Here is a 24,538-nt window from a genome sequence, read left to right as displayed (position 1 = left end):
ACCCTATTATGAATCACAAGCAGCAGTACTGTTGCTGTACACTTAAAATTGTAGCAAACAGCATATTTTTAATCTCCCAAAGGAATTCAAAGGGCACAACGTTATATGGAACTTTTTGTGACAATTCTAAAGAAAATCATCCCTGAGTGCTCACTGGAAGGACAGATCCTGAAGCTGAGGCTCCAATACTCTGGCCATCTCATGAGAAGAGAAGTCTCCCTGGAAAAGCCCCTGATGTTGGGAAAGCATGAAGGCAAGAGGAGAAAGGGACAACAGAGGATGAGATGGTGGGACAGTGTCATCGAAGCAACCAACATGAACTTGACACAACTCCGGGAGGCAGTGGAAGATAGGAGGGCCTGGCGTGCTCTGGTCCATGGGGTCATGAAGAGTCGGACACAACTAAATGACTAAACAACAACTTGTGACTTATAGTTAAATATCCATCAAAGAAAGATGTTCTTCTTACTGAGTTTGGCTGTACCTCCTAGGGTGGGTGGCTCATATTTTTATACTGCTCTTGCATCAAAAATGCCCTTACTCCACACAGAATACCAGACATCAGGGAGAAGAGCTGTTTTTCCTGTGAGACATGTTTCCTATGGGCAAGCAAACACACAAATGCATGCGCACGCACACAAATAACAACAGCTGCCCTTTCCATTTGAGCATGGTGGAGCATTTTGTGAGCTCTCCCTACGGTCTACAATAGTACAACCTAAACCCAGATTTCTTGCCGCCTCAGTGAGGCCTAGACCAAAGTCTCCTTCTATTAATAGTACACCAGTCTCAAGAAGTCAGTAGTGGAGTTTCACCCAGGGCACATTTTGATGAAAAAAAAGAGTTAAAAATAGACAAAAGTCCAAGCCTGGTAAAACTTTAATTTGCTGAGATAAAAATAAGCACGGCAACGGGACAGCGAGGCCAATGAAAACATGACTTGGGGTCACTGTGCGTTCAGCATCTGGAGAAACTGTAGAACAAGCATAATAGCTAACCATCTCCCACAGGTTGCATTGGTCCACTTTGCCAGACAAATAAAATTTGATGCCTGACAAAAGAGATGTGTGAGGACCCAAGCTGGCAGCTCCAATTGCTGCTTCTATTTGTCACGCTGTGTTTCCCAGTTAAAAATATTCAAGGATGCCCCTGCCTTTGGACCACAGAGACTTGTTTTTCCACTTTGTGGACAAAGTAATGAACAAAGTTACGGAGTGTGATGTGCATGACCTTTTCACAGTTTTAGGCAAGGGTACATCCAGACTTCGAAAACTCTGGAGTTGTAGTCCGAAAATATTTATGTTTCCAAGCTCTGGGCATTTCTTATTACTTCTTACTTGCCCTCTTCACTTAATTTTACATTCAGACTCTTTATCTCAAATGATTCCTTCTTAAACACAATGTTTGTTCCTTTTATGTAAGCACTTCACAATGAACTGAATTTTCTGTAGTTTGCCCTGGCTGAATTCAATAGCAGATATGGGGCTTTTGGATTTCATGCAGTGCAACCACCAAAATTCAGCAGAAATTCCTGGAAATGTAGCCATAGAAACTGATAGCCTCTCTTTCCATTAGGGTGCCTCTCAAAACAGAAAAAAAGTCCCATAATCCTTTGCAACACACCTGGAGCTCACTCCTAGCCCTATCCTCCTTCTTCGGCATCAAGTGGTTGCTGAAGAGGCTTATCAAGACCCACATTTTGTTGTTGCTGTTTAGCCGTTACGTCGTGTCCAACTCTTCGTGACCCCATGGACCAGAGCATGCCAGGCCCTCCTGTCTTCCACTGCCTCATGGAGTTTGGTCAAATTCATGTTGGTAGCTTCGATGACACTGTCCAACCATCTCGTCCTCTGTCATCCCTTTCTCCTCTTGCTTTCACGTTTCCCCAACACCAGGGTCTTTTCCAGGGAGTCTTCTCATGAGACAAGACCACATACGAGTGCTAAAAACATCTCTGAGGACTTTGATTTTTTTTTGTGCGTCTTCTTCAATTCTGGCTAGGGGAATACCTGGCAAATTCTAAGGGTGGCAGTTCAAGAAATCCAAAAGTCCTGGGTACATCCAGTAGGTACAGCTGATCCCCAGGATGCTTGCCATTACAGGTGTCAAAATCTTCTCTAAAAAACAGGTAGTGATTCTATTTTAGCAATGGGGTGGTAGAACTGAACACAAAGGATTCAGAGTCAACCCCTTTAAAAGTTAAAAACTCATAGTCTCTGGGATATAGCTGTGGTAGCAGCCGACCCAAACACATATTAGCCACCTCAATGAGATTGAGAACAAAATCTCTTTCTATTAATAGTATCCTACACCAGTGGTTCCCAACCTTGGGTCCCCAGATGTTCTTGCACTATAATTCCCAAAAATCCTGGTCAGCACAGCTAGTTGTGAAGGCTTCTGGGAGTTTTTGTCCCAGAACACCTGGGCAAAGGAGGTTAGTTATGGAGGCTCACCTAACATGATTTCACCAATAAAATATTTGCAAGTATAGTTAATTTTAATTAATTACTGGAACTATTCCTGTAATGTGATGCTTCTGTACACAGTTGGCACATATAATAAAGCTATATGCATAGATCCTCTCTAATCCTTTTGCTAAATACAGGCACAGCCAAAACAGCCAGTGGAGAGCTTAGAAATGATGCTGTTTGAACACAGCCAGCATTGCCACTGAGGGCCTCTTGGCCAGTGGTTGCAAACCCATCACTCAGAAATTCTGAATATATGCATTTGAAGGCAGCTGTAATCTTTGTAAGAACATCATATCATCACGTACTTCCAAGCTAGTAAGGTTTCTAGGTTCAGGAAATCAACATTAAAAGATCAGTCAATGGCAGGTTGATAGCATGGTGTAAAGCAGTACATTCTCTCCTTGAGCAATCCAGACATCACGATCTCTTATCTCTTGCAAATAAGGGTGAAGAAGAGAGACTTTCATTCATTCACCTTTTACATATCAGCAGCAGGAGGAGTAGCAGCCACTGCCACCTTCTGTGTTTATTTGATTCAAGCATTCAAGAAATGTGCACTCAAACAGTCAGGTGCATCTACAATCCACAGAACAAAAAGCATTGCTTTGCAATTTCAGCAAGCATGCAAAGCATCCTGTGCCATAATGCATCATGTGTACACATGCATGCATGTCTGTGTTATAAAATGCACAGGGTCTTGGAATTGAAAGGGTCTCTAATACAACCCTCTGCTCATTGAAGGTTCTACAGTACAAGTCAGTCACTGAATTACAATATCCTTGACACTGATGGAGGTGGTGTGACCTCTGTTTAAGTGCATAGGTGAAAGTGAACTCACCACCTCCCACATGTGTCTGTAACATTGTCAGTTTCCTCCTTTCATTAAAAAAAAATTCTACAGATCTATAGCTGAAATCATTGTGTTCCTAAGCAATTGTTATCCTCAGGTTCTACCACTGCCTAACAATACATCAGTCTCCTCTATTGGCTACATTTCATTTGTTATTTTTTAAATTTCTAGCTGCCTTTCTTCTAGTAAAGGACACACAATGGTTAAAAGAAGTTAGACTAAAATGCAATAAATTACCAAGTTAAGAAAATAACAAAACATTTAATAAAGCATGAGGATCCAGCAGATATTCAAAGGCAGCTATAAAGCCTCCTTTTCTTCTCTTCCTCGTTTTTGATAATTTTGAACTGTTTTAAATTGTTCAAACTGCTCTTAAATTGTTTAGACTGCCTTTAAAGTTTTTAAATCAACTTTTATTGATAAATCTTTGCCCTGAGATATTTAGATAGAAAGTGGGACATACGTGTGTTACTAAATAAATAGTAAATTATCGTAATTCTAACAAATACACAAATATATATCTTCTTTTGTATCCTCTTTTTTGGCTGACAGGCCCCTGTAAGTCACAGATGGCATGGAATTCGCCCCCTCCTCTGATGCGTAGGATACAACCCAATTCCTGCCAGGTTAACTGCTGCTGTAATTAATAAAGTTGTGGCCATTTTTACTTCAGTTGTGGTGTCTCTGTGTGTGTTGTTTTGGGGAGGAGACTAGGGCATCCTTAGCTGTAGACCAGGAACATTCTAGTGATGTAAGGTCTGCTCAAGAAGAGTCTTCTTGTAAAGCATCCTTTAGTACCCTCATCTTCATCAATACATAAGTGGACATCTTAAATACCTCCCCAAAAAACTTACCAGCCACAGTAACAACAATCTGCACTATGTTTCTATAGCTTAAAATGTTGGCACTTAACTCATGTGCCATGGAGTAATGCTTAAGCTCTTGATTATCTGTGTCTGAGAGCGCAAAAAGACTTTGAGTAGAAAGCATCTTGTTTGATTGGCTGATGAGTTACATAAACAGGCATTCAGAGAGGGAATCAGGCCAGTTCGAAGATTCTAGGAGGATTCCTTTAGCAACAAAGGAAAATTAAAGAGGTTGCTTATGCAATAAGCCTTTGGGATGTTTCAGGAGTTCCAAAATGTTATTGTTGTCGAGTAACCAAACATCTGCAAGACATTCCTCCTGCCTCAAGCAGTTGTGAATCATGAGGCCGTTGGAAACAAGTTATTTATCCTCTAAATAAGTAGGTTAAACATGACTATGGTTGGCATGAATGAGGGAATGTTATATCAGACAATGACTGCATTCATGGACAAGTGATATTCTCTGAGTTGCTTTATTGCTTGTAGCAGATGTTGTTGAAGGAGTTTAACTGAAGCTTGAGTACGTGCCACACGAGGTATGAAGGATATGTAATAAAGGCGGTGCAATGAAGGTGGAAGTTGAGATTATTATTTCCCGTATCATGCTTAGCAACAGGGTCACTGTTTTTCCAAACCTGATGACAAATGAAACCATGGAGTAAAACTGCTGAATGATAGCATTTCTGTTCTCAGTATTCATGATTATTATGCACCACACTTCATTTCAAATATGCATATTTATTATGCTCCAGTCATATTTTATGCCATCAGCATACTTCACAGAATTAATGTGCACATTAGTATGGATCCTTGTATTGCCAAAGAGTCTTGCTTCTTATTTGTGGTATAATGAAGCAGCCAAGTTTTCAAAACTGCTGACTCTGTATCTTTCACATGCTACCAGTAATCAGAATGACATAAGGGAACAGCAAAAACAATTCTAGGCTCTTGTCGGGACCATTCCATAGTCCTTTGGACACAGTTTTGAAGGCAGTGAAGTGAACAAGACTAGGAATTACTATATTTTTCCATGTATAAGATGCCCCCATGTATAAGATGCCCACCACTTTTCTAATCCAAAATTAAGAAATCTAATTGGGGGTTAGCAAGTGTAGGGGGGAAAAGCGATCCTGCAGTGCTTTGATCCCTGTTTTCTCCCTTTGTGCTAAGCCCCGCAGAGTTTAGCAAAAGGAGGGGGAAAGGGATCAAAGCAATCCCGCAACTTATTTTGATCCCTTTCCCCCTTATACAGCCACGGGATTGCTTTGATTCTTTCCGCTCTCCTTTTGTTAAGCTCCATGGGACCTAGCAAGCAGAGAGCTTTCCCCTCCACTTGTTTTTGTACTCTCCTCAGCTTATTTCTAAGACACCCCTCAATTTTTAGTGTAAATTTTTTAGACAAAACTATAGTCTTATACACTGAAAAATATGGCATATTGATGCTTCCTTTCAGAAAGGCAAGAGTGTTGGGCAGCCTAAACACAAACATCATTAGAATATGAAGCTCTCTGGAGCCAAAGAGATAGAACAGAGAATAAATGTAAATTTATATTTAAGAATGCAAACTAGCAATACGCCTTCAGAATCTCCCAGTCAGCTAGGCTACTCATCATACTGGCTGGGGGACTCTGCCACCTGTGGTCTAAAGAAGAAATTTTTCCAAGTTCTTTGGCTTTGGATGACAACTCATTCCACCTTGACCGTCAACCACATTGGCTGGAGCTGAGCAGAGAGATATAGTTTTAAATATCTGGAGACCATTGGAAGCCTATATAAGATAACTCTCCATGACATACAGTACTCTGTAGTGTTCTGGTCAGTCTTCCAACAATCAGAAGCCAATTTTTAGGGCCTCTAACGGGTAGGGTGACTAACTTGCAGGAGCAAATGTAGGAAGCAAGCATGGGGTGCAATCTGTAATATATAAATGGTAGATAGTTTGCATATATGAATGGGCTGTGCCGGGGTCAAACTGAGTGTGACATGAAGCACATAATAGGCCCTGATGTGTTTATTTCTTGTTTCCTAAATAACCCAGTCCAGATCAGAACTGTGTCATTGAAGAAAAGGGTTCCATTTTACTTCGGTCCTCCTAAATAAAATGCGACTACAACACTGGTGATTTCAGCAATATCCGTTTTCCTTCCAGATCAAATAGCAGGTACCTTGTCTTTGAGGGGAGAGTAGGAGGTGAAGCAACACCACATTTCAGTTTTCCATCTGTGTAGGAACATGTCGTAATTATGTTAGCAGAGTACAACAGGCTAGTAAAGTGATCTTCTACCAATTAGAATTAATCTCCCAGGATGTTCTTGATAAGAATAAGGAAAAAAAAAAAGGGGGGGGGGACTTTCCAAGAAATCCTTTGAGGAAAAACCAGCTTAAATAAAGCTGCAAATAAAGAAGGAATATAAATCCACAAATTACAGATTGCATCCCATGCTGGCTTCCTACATTTCCTCCTGCAAGTTAGTCACCCTACCCATTAGAGGCCCTAAAAATATTACAGAGTATGTCACAGAGAGTTATCTTATATAGGTTTCCAATGGTCTCCAAATATTTCATCTAAGCTTATTTGTGATCTTTAATCCCCCCTCCCCTCTCTCCCCGTTACAGGAACATACCAGAACAGCAATAGATCCTTTGACATTATGGAACCAGAAAGCAACACTTGTGCATTTCCTGTACTCATATAAAACGCTCAAGGTGAGGCAGCTCCCATACTTGGAAGATATTGGGAGTGGCAAAGTATTGGAGGAGAGAATGCTATGGCACATGACCCACCCTGCACCCATCACACTAATCTGTTATCTTTAGATGCTGTAGAAGGCCCAGACCTGTTGCTAGACTTAAAGAATAATTCATCTACTAGTCTAGTTAACTTTTGCCATGGAATAGAAAGAAATACTGTCTAATTTTTTCACTTCAAGCAGCAAAACATATTAGGTGTCACCTCTCTTATTTGTCCATCTACTATTTATTTATCTATCTGGTTATTGAAAGAAGGAGATTTATCTGGAATATTTGCAACATCTTCCACTCAAACTCTGTGTACTCCCTCGTCTTGGAACACTTTCAAAGAGTAGTGCTTAAGGTCAAGTTGAACTTTGAAAGTTTCAGTTCTCCGAGGCAAATGGTAATTCACATGATATGTGGATGAAAGCCAAAAAATTCTTTACAAAATTACTTTCTTTGAATATTCTTATTCTTAGCATTGGTTGATTATCCTTTTTTTTAGCATATTATTCACAGACATACACACACAGCCATGAGGGGGATACAGATTTTATTACCTATAAAAAAATGGCTATTGGCTTTACTCTTCCCTGAACCTGTCAAAAGTACCTGTTGAATTTATTGCCATTTTGGCATATTCCTGTAATAGGGAAAGAGAAAAAAAAAATTAAAGGTCACAAATAAGCTCAGATGAAATATTTGCAAAGTTTGGTGGATTTATATATCTTATTTATTTGCAACATTTTAGCTCAATGAGGATGGTATAATTGCAGAATTAAAAACATTTAAAAAACCAAGACAGCAAACAACTGTTTGGCTGCAATGGTATACAATGAGGAGGGACAACTTGTAGATTTTGTTGGACTGTAGTTCCCATGGTCCTTCACCCTTGACTATGTTGGCTAGACCTGATGAGAGCTCTGGTCCAACAAGATATGGAGGGCCAAAGGTTCCCAACCTGCAGGTGCACATGAACCTGGAAGGTGCGAGGTGTAACAGAGTACAAGGCTAAACCCATTGAACTCAGTAGGAGTTATTTTTTGCATAGACATGTATAGGATTGCACTGTTATGTATCATCAAATATAACTGAATTGGGACGTTTCTCTAGGTGAAATGAGGTTAGGAATTGCTCATTAGCCAAGTACAAATATGATCCTTGTCCATTTTGCACGAAGGCTTCCCTACTTTCTGCAGTTCCCTTTTCCCCCCTGTCCAAATGTCACACACTCCTACACTTTGCACTCACCCAGAAAACAAACTCATGTATTGAATATCTCACAAGGAATCTTATTCTTCCCTGACTAAAGAATTAATATTGAAATGCAAGTAAAAGAATTCCACTTTCCTTCCTTCCTTCCTTCCTTCCTTCCTTCCTTCCTTCCTTCCTTCCTTCCTTCCTTCCTTCCTTCCTTCCTTCCTTCCTTCCTTCCTTCCTTCCTTCCTTCCTTCCTTCTCTTGGTAAGAACCCAGTGACTGCAAAACCAAATTTTCTGATGAGTTGTTTTGGTTAAATCTCTCTCTCTCTCTCTCTCTCTCTCTCTCTCTTTGTGTGTGTGTGTGTGTTGTGGAGTGTAACCTAGCTCTATTAAAATGAGTGAAAGCTTTGCCTTTAATATTGACAGTCGGACATTTCTTTTGAAATTAGTGGGAGACAGACACAAGCAGAATCACATATTTTGATAAAGAGGGAATCTGGGAGACTCTTACTAATACAGTGTTCATGTGCTGTCATGTCAGTTGTGACTTTTCAGTTTCCAGGCAGATCGTACTCAGAAGTGGTTTACCATTCCCTTCTTGTGGGGGTGCCCTGAGACTGTGCAACTTGCCCAAGGCTATACAGGCTGGCTCTTCTCCCAAGAGGCACAGGGGGAAATTACATCCCAATGTTTGGCTCTGCAGCCAGATATCTAAATTACTAAGCAATCCAGTCAGCCTGGGAGTCTCTTGGGGCCCCATTAAGTGTGCTTTCCTCACCATAAAATATATTCACATAACATTTCCAGGGAGTGGTAGCCTTCAGTCTCGTTGCTTTACCATGATGTACCAAACGAAAGCATATAAATACAGTCCTGGGGATGTTTCGCCCCACTGTTCTCAGAATTTGAGGAGTGCAATATCCGATAATAGAGCACAGACAGAGTTCTGACTCCTGTCCTCTGAAGATGCCGGCCACAGAGACTGGTGAAAGGTTAGGAAGAACAACCTTCAGAACACGGCCAGAGAGCCTGGAAAACCCACAACAACCATCCAATAATAACTTTGTTGAAAGATTATGGCTTTGCATTTCTAACTCTGTAGACTGACTGTATGACACCATAGTGACAAGTGATACTTTCCAGTGGATCCAGTGTACATAGCTCAGTGGTTTAGGCATCTGGCTGCAGAACCAGAAGTTGGGAGTTCAATTCCCCACTGTGCTTCCTCCACAGTGCCTCGATTAGATGATCCATAAGGTCTCTTCCAGCTCTGCAGTTCTAAGCTTGTTAGATATTCAATTGTCAGTTACCAGTGTGGCAAAAAGAAGTGATCAGTAATCAATTGAGATGCATCTTTTATCCTGACTGGATAAGAAAATAATAAGGCAGAAGAATTTTGTCAGATGCTAAGATCCAGCTTTCAGTGTTGGCCTTCCCTCCTGAATTGCTACCATGCAGACATTTAAACAGCTTGATGAACTTCTGCTGTGCAGCTCATAGAAAATGGATCTTGCCTGCCCCAACTCCCATCAGATTGGTTTATGAGGAACTGACTTGATCTCAGTGGTGCCCCCTCCTTGATGAATGGCCAATGGCTGTATCAAGAGTGGAGAATGTTTGGACCTCCAGATGTTTTGGACTTCAACTCCTCAAAGCCCACCCAACTTCGTGAATGGCAGAGGAATATAGCAATTGTACCTCCAAATATCTGAAGTGCCAAATATTACCTACCCATAGTTTACAAAGTGGTTGGTTCCTAACGGCAATGCTAAGAACAAATTTTTTTGGGGGGAGGAGGGGACCCAGCTGACAATAAAACCCTGTAAGTGTGGCTACAATTATTGTGATTGTAAACTATAATAATGAGCACTCTAGTTCTGTATGGCGATAGTGAGCAATGCATCAAATCTATTCCGTCTCGGAAAGGGAGAACAATTAATTTGGCTAAGCATCCAATAACTTGTGGCACAGTGATTAAACTGCAGTACTGCAATCAAGACTCTGCTAACAATCTGAGTTCAAACTGAGTACCCAGCTCACTGGGGTCAGGGGTTGATGTGCAGCCTGCATAATTAAATTGTAAACTGCCCAGGGTGTGCTTTAAGCACTACGGGGCTGTATAGCAGTAGCAACACAATTGTCTTCTGCATCTAAAGATTTGATATTGTAAAAGGTTCACTATTACTCTGAAATCCCAGAGATGGACTCAGTTTTTTTGAAATATTTGAAGTTGCTGGGAGATTTTTGTAATAATGCCAGTTCGGCAGGATTAGAGGGCTGGAAAATCAAATGTGTTCCTGGATTTATCCCTTAATGATTAAAAAGGCCCCTTTTTGTTGTGCCAAGTGCTTGTAAATTCCTGAAAGGCAAGGTTGTTCTTGCATCTGCTAATAATGATTTCATAATAGGCTTAAGGTGTCCAATTAGTACAAAGGAATAAAGGTGCATGTTTTTGTAACAAAGCGCAAGATTAATCATGCTGTGCTCTTGGCTTTCTGGGAGTATCCTGATGAAGCTCTGATACAGTTCCTTGGAATGGGACTGTAGGTTGTGCACCTTACAGTGTTTTATTGCACTGCTAGCAAAAGAAAGAGCGAGAGAAAAAATTACAAAACCAAACCTCAAAAGCCAAAAGGTTTGGATCAAAATGGGAAACTCGAAACCGACTCCAAATTTACTATGTGGTTTATGTGATGGTTTGAGAACATGGCAGGTTTAAGATCTACATTACATCTTAACTGTTAGAGCAGTATGACAATGGAACCAATTACCTTGGGAGGTGGTTGGTGTTCCAACACTGGAGGCATTCAAGAAAAAAAAGCTCAACCACCAGATCTGCTTTGATTTGGATTCCTGCATTGAGCAGGGGGTTGGACCGGATGGCTTCCTAGGCCCTTTCCAACTCAATGATGCTATGATCCTATGATACCTCAGCTCTTTGAACTCTTTAATACAAACATATCCTCTGTTTTTTTTAAATTGGAAGATGGTTAAGTTCTACACGTGGGGATATCAGAAACCAGATGCACTCAACAATACCTTCTCATCCTCCCTCTGATTGTCAGTTTTCTCCTCAGTCTTTGCAGGAAGATTTAGATTTTAAGAGAGGAGCTGCCAAGGGTGGTTCTAACAATTAAACATCGGCAAGGAGGGCACCGCAGGCCCTGGGCTTGGTATGTCCTGAAACTGCACCTGAAGAAGCAGGGTGAACTTCTTCAGAAAATCTTGTGCCAAATAAAACCTGTTAATCTTTAGGCTGTCACAAGACTTCTTGTTGGTCTTGCAGCAAAGTTTTAATAGTTATCTTTGCCCGTGATGGGGAAAGGCGTTAGTGGGATTGCCTGTTGCCTACTGTGCTAAATAAAAATAAATAAATAACTTGGCTCTTAGGTAAATTTTTTCCACCTGACTGACTACCAAACATTTGGAGTCATCTAGCCCAGTGATCCCCAACCTTTTTAGCCCCACGGACCAGCTGGGGAAGATGGGACACCCCTCTGTGCTCATGCGAATGCGTGGAGTGTGCGTGCTCTGGTGCGGGTGCACATGTGTGCGTGCGTAAAGGGCAGCACAGTGCTTGTGCAGGTGCACATGCATGCATGCGCAAAGGGCAGCAATTGTGTGGGCATGCTCACGCCCACTCACAGGCGCAAACGGTCTCTGCGGGGGGGAGTGTGTGCGGGAGTGGGGGAAGTCTCTCTCCACAGCCTGGTCTGGCTCAGGCCACAGACCGGCACCGGGCCACAGACCAGGGGTTGGGGACCTCTGGTCTAGCCCCATGCAATGGGATAGCACATCTCTTCTCACCTTGGCTAGCAAGAGAGCTTGCACTGTTTCTACTAACTTGGCAGCCCTAGCCCGCAAGTGCAACTGACTCATTGCCAATGCTGAAGGTGAGACACCCCCCCATGCCAGGCCAGGGCTACAGGTTTCTATGCATGGAATAGGGGTTTGCACATCCTCTCCTTCCCCTGATGCAATAAAGTATCTTGGGGCATTCTGCTCTGGCACTTTTATGTTCTGTTGGTGGGCTTCACATGAGCAACTGCTTGGCACCTCTGGAAGAAAAAAGTAAACTAGATAGTTCTTGAGTCTGATCCATCAGGGTACCTTGTATTTATTTATTATTTATTTTATTTTATTTATTTATTTAACCTATACACCGCCCACACTACCCAAAGGTCTCCGGGTGGCTTACAACAATTTGAATTCAATAAAAAGATAAAAACACAAATAAAATACAATTAAAAATACAATGCTCTAAAAATTGCCATCAGGACCCACAGTTGATATTATTTCAATTAAAAACCATCTGGAACAGGAAGGTTTCGACCTGATGCCAAAATGTCATCAGCGTCAGTGCCAGACGAATCTCAGTCGGGAGGGCATTCCACAGCCTGGGGGCAGCTACCAAAAAGGCTCTTTGTCTACAAGCCATCCCTCTTACCTCCTTGAGGGATGGCTCTTTCAAAAGGGCCCCCTGGCTAGATCTTAATTGCGGGTAAGTTCGCATGGAAGGAGGCGATCCTTCAGGTATCCAGGGCCCAAGCTGTTTAGGGCTTTATAAATCAAAACAAGCACTTTGAATTGTAGCTGGGCAGCAACTGGTAGCCAATGAACAGAATTGGCCTGATGTGTTCCCGAGTGGCCCCACCACTCACCAGCCGCGCAGCTCAATCCTGAATCAGCTGCAGTTGCCAGACCGTCTTCGAAGGCAGCCCCATTTACAGTGCATTGCAGTAATCTATACGGGATGTCACCAGTGCATATGTCACTGTCATGGGACTCTGTTCATTCAGGATGGGCCGTAGCTGGTATAATTTCCGCAGCTGAAGGAAGGCACTCCTAGCCACCGAGTCTACCTGGGCTTCAAGAGTTAGACTGGGGTCAGGAGCACCCCCAGGCTGCGGACCCTGTCCCTTAGGGGGAGTGTAACCCCATTCAGGGCAGGGAAATGACCCTCCAGCCTGTCTGGCAAAGCACCCACTAACAGCACTTCCGTCTTGTCTGGATTGAGCTTCAATTTATTAACCCTCATCCAGTCCATTATCAGGTCCGGACACGAGTTCAGCACAGAAACTGCCTCACCTGGATTGGTGGAAAATTAGAGGCAGAGTTGAGTGTCATCAGCCTATTGCTGACTTCTCAGCCCAGACCTCCTGATGACCTCTACCAGCAGTTTCATGTAGATGCTAAACAGCATGAGGCCAGTATTGAGCCCTGAGGAACCCCATGACATAAATCCCATGGGGCAGAGCAACTGTCCCCCAGCATCACCTTCTGGGCACGGTCAGTCAGGAAGGAGTGAAACCACCATAAAGCAGTGCCCCTGACTCCCAACCCACCGAGCCTATCCAAAGGGACACCATGGTCAATGGTGTCAAAAGCTGCTGAGAGGTCCAGGAGTATCAATAGGGTCACATTCCCTGTCTCTCTTCCGGCAAAGGTCATCGTACAGGGTGACCAAGGCAGTCTCCGTATCAAAGCCCGGACTGAAACCCAATTGAAATCAATCCAGAAAATCCATTTCATCCAGCAGTGCCTGGAGTTGCCCGGCCACAACCTGATCCAACACCTTGCCCAAATAAGGGAGGTTCACCACTGGTCACTAGTTAACCACCAGCCCTGGGTCCAGGTTAGGCTTTTTAAGGAGTGGCCAAATTACCGCTGTATGTTCTTCTTTGCTCATGACTACCATGTGTATTCAAGATTACAGACAAGCAAGAGGACATGACACAGAGTCCTGGGAGTGGTGAACTTAAAATGTTAATGTAGGTGCTAATTTGTGGTGGTGCTGTGGGCTAAACCGCAGAAGCCTGTGCTGCAGGGTCAGAAGACCAGCAGTCGCAAGATCGAATCCAAGCGACGGAGTGAGTGCCCGTCGCTTGTCCCAGCTCCCGCCAACCTAGCGGTTTGAAAGCATGCAAATGCAAGTAGATAAATAGAGACCACCTCGGTGGGAAGGTAAAAGCATTCCGTGTCTAAGTCGCACTGGCTATGTGACCACGGAAGATTGTCTTCGGACAAAACGCTGGCTCTATGGCTTGGAAACGGGGATCAGCACCGCCTCCTAGAGTCGGAAACGACTGGACAAAAATTGTCAAGGGGAACCTTTACCTTTTTATCAATGCAAATCTTTCACCATTTCCTCTGTCCCTCTTATGTCCCTTCTGTGGATGACACCATAATTGTAATGACAATTATGTCCACAGTGCAGAGCAACAGTGTTGCACTAGAGCTGCCTTCAACTACTACATAGAGTCGTGGAACTGTAGTGCTGGAACAGACCCCAATGGTCATAGATGCCAACACCCTCGAGAAATAAGAAATCCACTGCTAGAGTGTCCTTGGCAGGTGGCCATCCAACCTCTGCTTAACAACTCCCACAAAGGAAAATCCATCATCTCCCAAGATACACCTCCATCCCCTTCTCGATAGGAAGATCCCTAATAGCACTGGTTCATGCGTTGGTAGTCTTAATGACTGACTATTGCAATGCTCTCTACATAGGGCTGACCTTGAAGGTGGTTCAGAAGCTGCAACAGGTGCAAAATGCAGCAGCCAGACTCGTCACTGATACCTCTAAATTTGTTCTGGCTCACTTGCACTGGCTGCCAGTATGCTTCAGGGCCAAATTCAAGGGTATTGATGCTAACTTGTAAAGCCCTTTACGGTTTAGGACCTTGCTACCTGTCAGAGTGCCTCTCCCTCAGGTCATCTTCCCATCCCACCCACACACCCCAGTCTTTAATGTGGCAGGCGGCCACTACAAAAGAGGCCCGGAAGGCAGGAACCAGAAACCGGGCCTTTTCAGTAGTGGCCGCTCCGCTCTGGAACTCTCTTCCTGTGGAGGTGTGACTGGCCCCCACCCTCCTGAGCTTCTGCAAGCTAATGAAAACCTGGCTTTTTACCCAAGCCTTCCCAAACACCACCCTTTCATAAAATTATGCCGGCCCATTGTCTCCCATCCTATGTCTCGGATGGGTGATTTTATGGGGTGGTATAGGGATTGTTTGTTTTCTTTTTATATGTTTTATATGGTTTTAATAATATTTTGTAAGCAGCCTAGAGTAGTGGCATGTTCACTAAATGGCAGGGTATAAACAAACAAACAAACAAACAAATAAATAAGATAGTCTGTTCCATTGTCAAACAGCTTTAACTGTTAGAAATTCTTCCTAATGTTTAGTCCAAATAACCTTTTCTGTAATTTGGATCCTTTACTTTGAGTCTTGCCATCTCAGGCTGGACAAAACAAGCTTCCTCCATGTTTTCTTGACTCGCTTCAAATACTGTATCTGAATTGGGCTTATTATGTCACCTCTCAGTCTTTTCTTCTCTCGGTTCAATATGCCCAGCTCTCTTAACCATGCTTCATACTGTATGAAAGATAGATGTATGACTTTAAATTCCCAGGTATGTTTTTCTGGAGCTGACTCTGACTCATTGAGACATGGACACGGATGCTTAAGCATGCACAGATTGTTGTCTGCTCTTTATGCATTAGCTGTGGAAAGCACGGATGTAATTGCAGCTTAAAATATATTGCAACTCTAACTCCCACTGTTTGGAATAAACAGGAACACCATATAAGTGGCACAATTTACTTTCTTCCTTGACTCTGTGATTGGTAGACATGCAGATTTCTCATGCTCCCAAAAAGGGCATCAAGACCAGCTGCAAATGGACAATCAAATGATTAGATCCTGTCAATTTTCTGCACCCAAAGCTCTGAGTTATTTGCTCGTTTGTGTTTTGTGCGGCAGCCAAACTGCCCCCACTGCTTCATCACAGAACTGTTCAGTGGGCATGTTTGATAGTTATGTGCCAGGCTGTTCTAACTTGTCAGCAGGAACAAGCCCAAGAAAGCTGAGTGTGGTTTTACAGAGAACGAATGACAGTTCTACCTCTTGGAGACTATTTCTTGGAGTTAAGCAGGTTAGTTTTGTCAGGAAGCTTGTTTGTCTTCAGTGTGATCGCCGTGGGCATTGGCACCAAGTAAGGAACTGTGTGTAAGCTTTAGCCAGGACTAGCCCTAACATAGAAGCAACAGCCCTAATATCTGGCAACGTGAGGTGACTTAAAACAACAGATGTTGGAAGTAGTATTTGCAACCCTACAGCTGCTGTTTTTGAGCTCCTCCCAAGCAGTAAGTCTCTTCTCCTGGAGGACAAAGTTGTGTGCACCCATAGTTTATTCTGCACCCCATAAACTAGTCCACTGTCCTCAGGACACTATCCCATTGCCAGTATTAAAGCAGGATACATCTTTCAAACCAGTTCTGTACATAACACGGAGGGAGCACCATTTACTCTATTGTCTCAGATAGCAAATGTCTCGGGTCAGTCCTGGTTTAGCCATAAAGAATTTTGGTTCAGATTAGTTAGGGGGTAGCAATGACAAGACCACAAAAACCTGTGCATTTAGGAGATTCCCTTTTCCTGACAGTCCTTCTCCAACGTTTAAATGAGGTTTGTACAAGTTGGGGGAAGGATCCATCCTTTTACTATCCTTTGATCATGACAGATTGAATCCATATGACATGTGTTATGAGGTAAGTGCTTCAACTGGGACTGTCCCTTCAGCTGAATTTGATTCCATAAGATTCAAGAACCTGAGACTATGTGAGTGTGAGTGAGTGAAAGCCATTGTGAGGTCAGGTAGGTAAGGCACACAAGAGTTGAGCAGCAGATTGTGGTAACATGCATAAGGGGAATCTGGCTAAATGACTCAGAATCCAGGTTAAAACTAAGCCACTTTGCTATTATGGCAATCCCAAGCCAAGGGGAAAAGATCAATGTTTGGTAGCTCATGGGATATTTTTTACTAGGCTTGTTGTGACCAGGATCATAGTGTGGAATTCTACTTGCTGCCTTTATTTATTATTTATTTATTTAAAGTATTTTTTCTCCTGCCTTTCTTCTTCAAAAGAACCCAAGGCAGCTCCAGATGTCAAAATGGGCCCCAATACATGTCCCACCATGGTCTACCCAGCCCTCTCTTACTGCTCTTGGTTACTTGGCATGGCGGCATTGCACAATGCCTATCCAGAGACTGTCAGGCTGAGTCAGTGGGCCCTGGCACCCTATGGAAATCCAGGCTTTAAAGCAACCTCATGCCTAAAAACCCACATTTCCTTCTCTTTCAGTACTGCTCACCCTTGGAGGTGTCTCCTTGCCTGGAGAAGTGTAGGAGTTCCTTAAGACCTCAGCCAGTGTCCCGAGATCTGCCAGTCCTAATTTCTGTGTGATTGATGAACTAGAACATGGAGAGAAGAATGCACGAGAAACCCTTTCTGAGTCAGTCCTAGTCCAAGAAGCCACCCACGGTACTCAGTATAGCTGTAAGTAAAATTAGGGCTCAGACTTGTGCTCTTCTTTGCATAGACCAATGACATAGGTACTATTCTAGATTAGGACAGAATACAAGAATGCTGTTTTGCAAATGTAGCTTAATACTGGTATAACCTCCAGCAGTTTTGCATGAAAAAGGTCCATGAACTTTGGTTGTGTGTACCTTATGCCACTTTTAAATAACATCTGGCACCTTTTTGGGGGCGTGTGTGTGCTTTTTCTCAGCCTGCTGAACATCAGATATATGGATTGAGAACAATGAATTTCCTTTCTGTCTTTCTCACAGTTTACCACTTGTTCAAAACAATGCAAGAGCAGAAACTAAACCAGAGGGTTTTGAGTTCAGTTTCATAACACTTGTTGGAAAAAAAAAAGATGCATTCCAGACCTTGGATCTGGAATTCATTTGTTCAAAACATCATGGCTAGCACCACCCACGCTCTCTGGCACATGCTGCTGTAGAGTAGGGCAATCTTTTGAGATCAGTTTTTTTGCTAACTGTATGAACATACTTGTAGCGTCATTTGTCTGCCTACGGGGAGAAGTGGAGAATTCCCTGAGTAGATTTATGGAGGATGAGGTGGGAGGCAGGGGACATGTGTGAATGAGCTTTCGGTCTTGTAATCTGATTTCGGTAATCGGAAATGGATGCCAGGTTATTTCCCCCTCTCTTTCCAAATATTGCTTCAGTGGAACTACAGCAGAGTTGGGAGTAAAAAAAGAGAGTTGGCAAATGTTTTTAAGAATGTAAGTTGTAGACCTACCTGGTGACTACCCTGTTCCCCGAAAATAAGACCTAATATGATTTTTCAGGATGCTCGTAATATAAGCCCTACCCCCAAAATAAGCCCCAGTGAAGTTAAACCCCACCCTCCACCATTGTGCAGCAACCAGAAGAAGGTGACAGGACTGTATTTGAATAAATGTAGATTGTTGTACAAAAAAATAAAAATAAGACAGCCCCTGAAAATAAGCCCTAATGTGTTTTTTTGGAGCAAAGAGTAATATAAGACCCTGTCTTATTGTCGGCGAAACACGGTATGTTCTGGAGTTTCCTTCAAGAGGCAATGTGGTATACCAATTAGTCTGTTGAACCCGGAGTCAGGAGATCTGATTTAAAATCCTCACTTGATCATAAAGCTAAATTGACATTGGGCCAGCCATACTCCCTCAGCCTGACATACTGTACCTCACGAGGGTTGTTGTGAGGACTGAGTGGGAAAGGAGGACCACATATGCCATCTTGAGCTCATTGGAGGAAGGTAGGACATAAACAAAACAGATAATAAAATAATAAATAATATGTCTTTATTGTTATGGATCTCTTTTAGAAGAAATGACTCAAACCATTTTGATGCCTGAGGCAGAATACCAGTTCTCTCTCCCAACATCAGGTGATATTGTACAGTACCTATAGTGAGGCACTATATTTTCACACCTGAGACAGAAATAAACAGCAGGGGAGCATCATAAACAGCAGGGGAGAAGAATCACGGGGGAGGGAAGTGGGAACACTCATTGTTTAAAAGAGTGGTCTTGTGTCAGTAGCAGCAATGTGTGTAGACACAACGTAGCTAGAAAGAAGTCTATGGACATCTAAATGCCATGCATGTTGGAAAGGACTACCTTTGAAAAATGAAAACTTTGGAGCATTTAATGCATGGATGTGGTACCTCAGGCCCCAGGGCTGAGTTCTGAGCCTCTTGGCTTTCTCCAGAGGACCACATCCTCTGTACACCACCTTTTGAGGCTTTCATCATCATCACCATCATGAGCCATAAAGTCAATTCTGACTTATGGTGACCTTTCCCCAGGTAGAGAATAATCAGAAGTGGTTTTCCAGGCCCTTCTTCTGGGGATACCTTGGGACTGTGCAGTTTGCCCAAGGCCACACAGGCTGGCTCTTCTCTCTGAAGGCACATTGGGGAATTGAACTCCCAACCTCTGGCTCCACTGCCAGATACCTAAACTACTGAGCTATCCAGTTAAACATCAGCTGCAACAACAAGTCAAATCAGTTCCAGTTTATGGCAATTCTTTTTGGGGGTTTTCTAGATATAAAGTCCTCGGAAGTGGCTTACCATTCCTTTCTTCTGAGTATGCTTTGGGACTGTACAGCCTGCCCAAGGCCACACAGGCTGGCTTTGCTTTCAGGAGGCACAGTGGAGAATCAAACTCCTGATTTCTGACTCTGTAGACAGCCACCTAACTCACTGATTTATAGACCAAGGCGAAGGTTGAGAGACTTCTCCTTAGTTACTGGCTAAAAGTAAAGCTAAAAGGTGCTCATATTTTAGGTCCTGTCCTTTTTTTCATTTTGCCTTGTTTTCCAGCCATTGGATTCTTGCCCTCAAGAACACCTCTGAAATTCAATTTAGGTGAAAAGAAGTTTCTCAGGATTTAGTGCTAACACAACCTGTTTGGAAAATAAAGAACTGGGAGTTCACGCCCTTTAATAGCAAACTCAGCTGGTGGATATCAGCAGACATGAAACTAAAATAGGGCCACTGTGAAACAAATGGGAAATATTAGCATGCTTAGGGGCAACGGAAAGTTTCCTTAATATGCAAAAATCGCTAGAGCATATCTCTCTGGGCAGGACCAAGGAATCTGGGTGCCATCCAGTTTTTGGACTACAACTCCCTTGATTCCTAACTATTGTCCATTCTGGCTGAGGCTTTAGGGAGCTGCAGCAGAAAATCCCTGATGGGCTCTGGGATGTCTACCTTTGCTTTAGAGCAATGGGGTCCCAAGCTTGGTAACCCAGGTGTTCTTGGACTGCAACTTCCAGAAGCCTTCACCGCTAGTGGTACTGGTGGGGGTTTCTGGGAGCTGCATTCCAAGAACATCTGAGCACCCAAGGTTGGGAAGCACTGCTTTAGAGCAACATGTGTCAGGACCTATTAGAACGACAGATATGCAAAAACAACTGGTTGCTGGTTTTTGACACATTGCATATTTCATCTTGGGGATTCTTCTGAAGTAACTCTTAGCAATGAAAAACAACTCAGACACAGCTGGAGGGAAGGGCAGGTTTGGAAAGCTGAAATCATTTCACTGATTTTTTTAAAACAGTTGCAACTGGTTAAGCATAATCCAGTTTTATTGTCTCTAGTTAGCACAAATCTTGCCCCATATCAGGTTGTTGAGGAGAAAGGAGAACAACCTTCTTCCGGGGCATATAAGGAAGGTTATGTGCTGTAAAACCAAGATGTACCTATTTAGCAGTAATAATGATCTATTCTAATATTCTTCCAGGGTCCAGGTTGTGCAAAGCTGCCTTCAACAGTGGGGGCAAGGGCACCAGGACCCAGATGACAGCACAGTGTGCCATCCCCAAACTTACACATGGACCAACTAGCCAGGATAGGAGCAGAGGAGCAGAAACCGGAGCTCAGGGATTGGAACTGGGATTGCAGGAGTGGGAACACTGAGCAGGAATGCAGGGTCAGGAATACCAGGGCTCAGAGCAGGACCAGAAACTGGAGCAGGAGCACTATAGTCCTATGTTGCTGAGGCAGCTTCTGAGAGGAAGGGTCCTTCCTTAAGTAGACCTTCCCTCCCTGGTAGACTGCATGAGAGCCCTGGCAGCTGCTGCCCTGGCAAGACTTGATCCTGCAAATGCTGGCTCTTCCTGGGACCAAGCTGGCCCCGATCCGGCAACTGCCAGGGTGGTGGTGCAGGGAAAGACCTACCGCCACCCAGATCCTGACATACCCACAGTCATGAAGAGCATAATTTTCAGAGCAATACTATGACTGGCAAAAATAGGTGTCGCTGAATATGCACTTAAGTGGGCATAGTGTGGGTGCACTGAATTGTCTATATGTTGCTAGACAACATCTTCCCTGACCTTGACTATTGGGGAGTCAAGGTCAGCGGAGATGTTGTCTCCCCTGACCTTGGACCTTGACTCCATGGTGGCTGGAGCTGATATGAGCTGGAGTCCAGTAATAACTGGAAGATCAGAAGATCCTTATCCCTGCCAAATATAATTGTATTGTTTTAAGCCCATTTTTTTTCAAAAATTCAGGGGTGTTCAAGGGATTTACTCCCCAAAATATATTTAGGAATGCAGTTAAAAAATTTGAATACTAACAAGACACAACATTCCACAAACATTAATACTGGATTGAATCCGGGTGACTACCTCTGCTCCATTGTAGCTGTACTATAGAATAATATCATTTTCAAATTACTTTAACTGGCATAGCGCCATCCCAACGAGTCCTTGGATTTATAATTTGATGAAGGACTTTAGTTGGGCCACAGGCTGGTGGTTTCTTATATATATGCTAACATACACAACGCTCCACCTCAAAAATGTGATCTTAAAAAGCAAAATAAAAGTATGGCAGCATTTAAAATACCTTTTTCTGCCAGTAAAGATGTATTTTAATTTATAGAAAATCAAAAAGGTTGTAAGAACACAAACATCTGATTAAAAACAAGTGCCATTTTAATAGAAACCCCCCACAATTTTATACAATTTTTGTCTGTGAACCAACAATAAAAACAGATCATAACAGGATGATTCCAATTACTCACTAGCTTCTTATCTCAGAGAGACATTTTGAGAGCAGACAAAATTTAAATTTGGAAGTTGTTTTTACAAGTGCTAATATGATTGTTTATTTATCTTTTATATCACCAACTTGGCTTTTGTTCCAAATAACCATAACACACTTAGATGATTAATGTGAGATGGTTATCTTAAGGAATAAGGCAAGTACCTACCTGTGCTGTAAAATATGCATTTCAGGAGTTCACACAAGAGAGTTTACAAATCTTGAAAACATCTTATGTAAAAACTTTTTAATAATAACAGCACGATGCTGCTAACACATTGCTCTAACAGTTAATATTTGGGACAGCTCTAAAGTTATACAATATACCACAATAATATAATTTCAGAATTTCAGAGCTAGAAAGTGTCTTATGGATAATTAGGTCCAGCCCCTATCAAGGAGGTACAGTGGGGAATCAAACTCCCCACCTCTGCAGCCAGATAACTAAACTAGTGAGCTATTCAATAGTTATGTCATCCTAGTCCAATTTCTTTTATTTATTCAGAGCCTGGGAAACTTATTTTTGCTGTTGACATCTGCCAGAGTTCTGTCACCCAGTCGGTGTGGCTATGTGAGCAGTTTGGTGCCCGTTTAACTGGTACTACGTCTTGTGGAATCTGTGTATTACCACTTCAACTTAGTGGACTCTTGGGATCTGTAGTTGAGTGAGGTGCTTTAATTTTCTCAAGTAGAGAGCTATAGTGCTGTAATTCAACACCATGTAGAACTCTTTAGTAGGGATTTGCAAGTACCTCACGAAATGACAAATCCAAAGATTTTGTGCGTGATGCAACTCTGGCAGCTAAGGTGCCATCAAAAAGTGCCATCAAAAAGCTATAAAAGCACAGTCTAGGTTCACCACTCACTGGAAGGACTGATCCTGAAGCTGAGGCTCCAATACTTTGGCCATCTCATGAGAAGAGAAGACTCCCTGGGAAAGACCCTGATGTTGGGAAAGTGTGAAGGCAAGAGGAGAAGGGGACGACAGAGGATGAGATGGTTGGACAGTGTCATCGAAGCGACCAACATGAATTTGACCCAACTCCAGGAGCCAGTGGAAGACAGGAGGGCCTGGCGTGCTCTGGTCCATGGGGTCACGAAAAGTCGGACACGACTTAACTAAACAACAACAAAAAAGTTCACCTTAAGTAGGAGTCAGAAAAGAAAGTGGAATTCGATTAATCCCTTAGCATCCGAAGAAAAGGATAGCTAGCTGGCAACCTGCCCATGAATGCTTCTGCCAAGGGTGGAGATTCCTTTTGCACCTGATCCCAGTTGTTCATTCTAATGGGGTGTTAGCTAATTTTACCTGCCATTCAAAATGGTTGCTTGTGGCCCAATAATTGCACAAGGGCCAGCATCAGGTTCCTGCTTTTCTTCTAATGGCACTTTAAACATTTGAATACTGTTGAAATATATCCCTGTAATTTTTTAAAATAAAACAATATTTGATCTTTTTGATTTTATTTTAAAAGTTCGTTAAGAACCAGGGGTAATTCACAACATTTGTTTGCTTGAGTAAACTAGTTAGGGGGTAATGCCTATGTAAGGAACAATATTCTTTTATCTAGACTTTTTATCCTGGAACTGTATCCTATCACTCAGCAATGATTTATTGTTCTTGGAGTGGTTTAGTTTGACCAGAGCAAGCGGAGGGAAATCACGCTGGCTGATAAATGCTTCCATAGCAACGATCCACTGTCTAGCAATGCTTATTCTTTTCTTCACCTTGATTTTTCATTTTTATAGCTTAGAGAGCATATAGTTACATTGCTATGTAAGCATATCAGGCAAAATCTGAAGAAACAAACAAAAAAACCCCACAAAAATATGTGGTACCTTAAAGACTAACCATTATATTTTAATGTAAGCTTTAGTGGACACGTCCACTTCATCAGACATTAAGAGACAGAATGCAATGTATTAAAAAAAATCAGTTTCACATTCTAAATGTTTATTGGTTGCATGCAGTAATTAGCCCTATGTTTGTTTTATAGTCCTGTTGTCAAAATACTTAAGGGAAACAGGGAAGAGACACCAGGTTTGAGCAGAGATTAGAGGTGGTGGTGGGGCGGGGGGGGAGAGAGAGATTGAGAGAGAGAGAAGAGAGAGAGGGGTGGATTGAGTTGAAGATGCAGTTAACCTCAAGAGGGGAAAGAATGGAAGACGTTAGCAGAGGAATCATGTATGTTAAGGTAGGGGAAATAGAGTTTTTACCTTAGAGCATTGTGATAAGAGACTGACATGGTAGTAGTGAAGAAAATTATCGCTATGTAAGCATCAGTTGGGATAACTTTGAAGCAGCCTCTGGGAGCAAGTGAACTTGATAAGCAATTCTTGCTCTAATTTAGGGGTTCCCAAAATTGGGTCCCCAGATCTTCCTGGACTAAAACTCCCAGAAGCCTTCACCACTAGCTGTACCGGCCAGGATATCTGGGAGTTGTGGTCCAGGAAGATCTGTGGACCCAGGGTTGGGAACCACTGCTAATTAAAAAC

This window comes from Pogona vitticeps, chromosome 4 (genome assembly GCF_051106095.1).
Source record: "Pogona vitticeps strain Pit_001003342236 chromosome 4, PviZW2.1, whole genome shotgun sequence".
Lineage (NCBI taxonomy): Eukaryota > Metazoa > Chordata > Lepidosauria > Squamata > Agamidae > Pogona > Pogona vitticeps.
The sequence above is the reverse complement of the archived record's forward strand: the minus strand, read 5'-3'. Positions refer to the sequence as shown.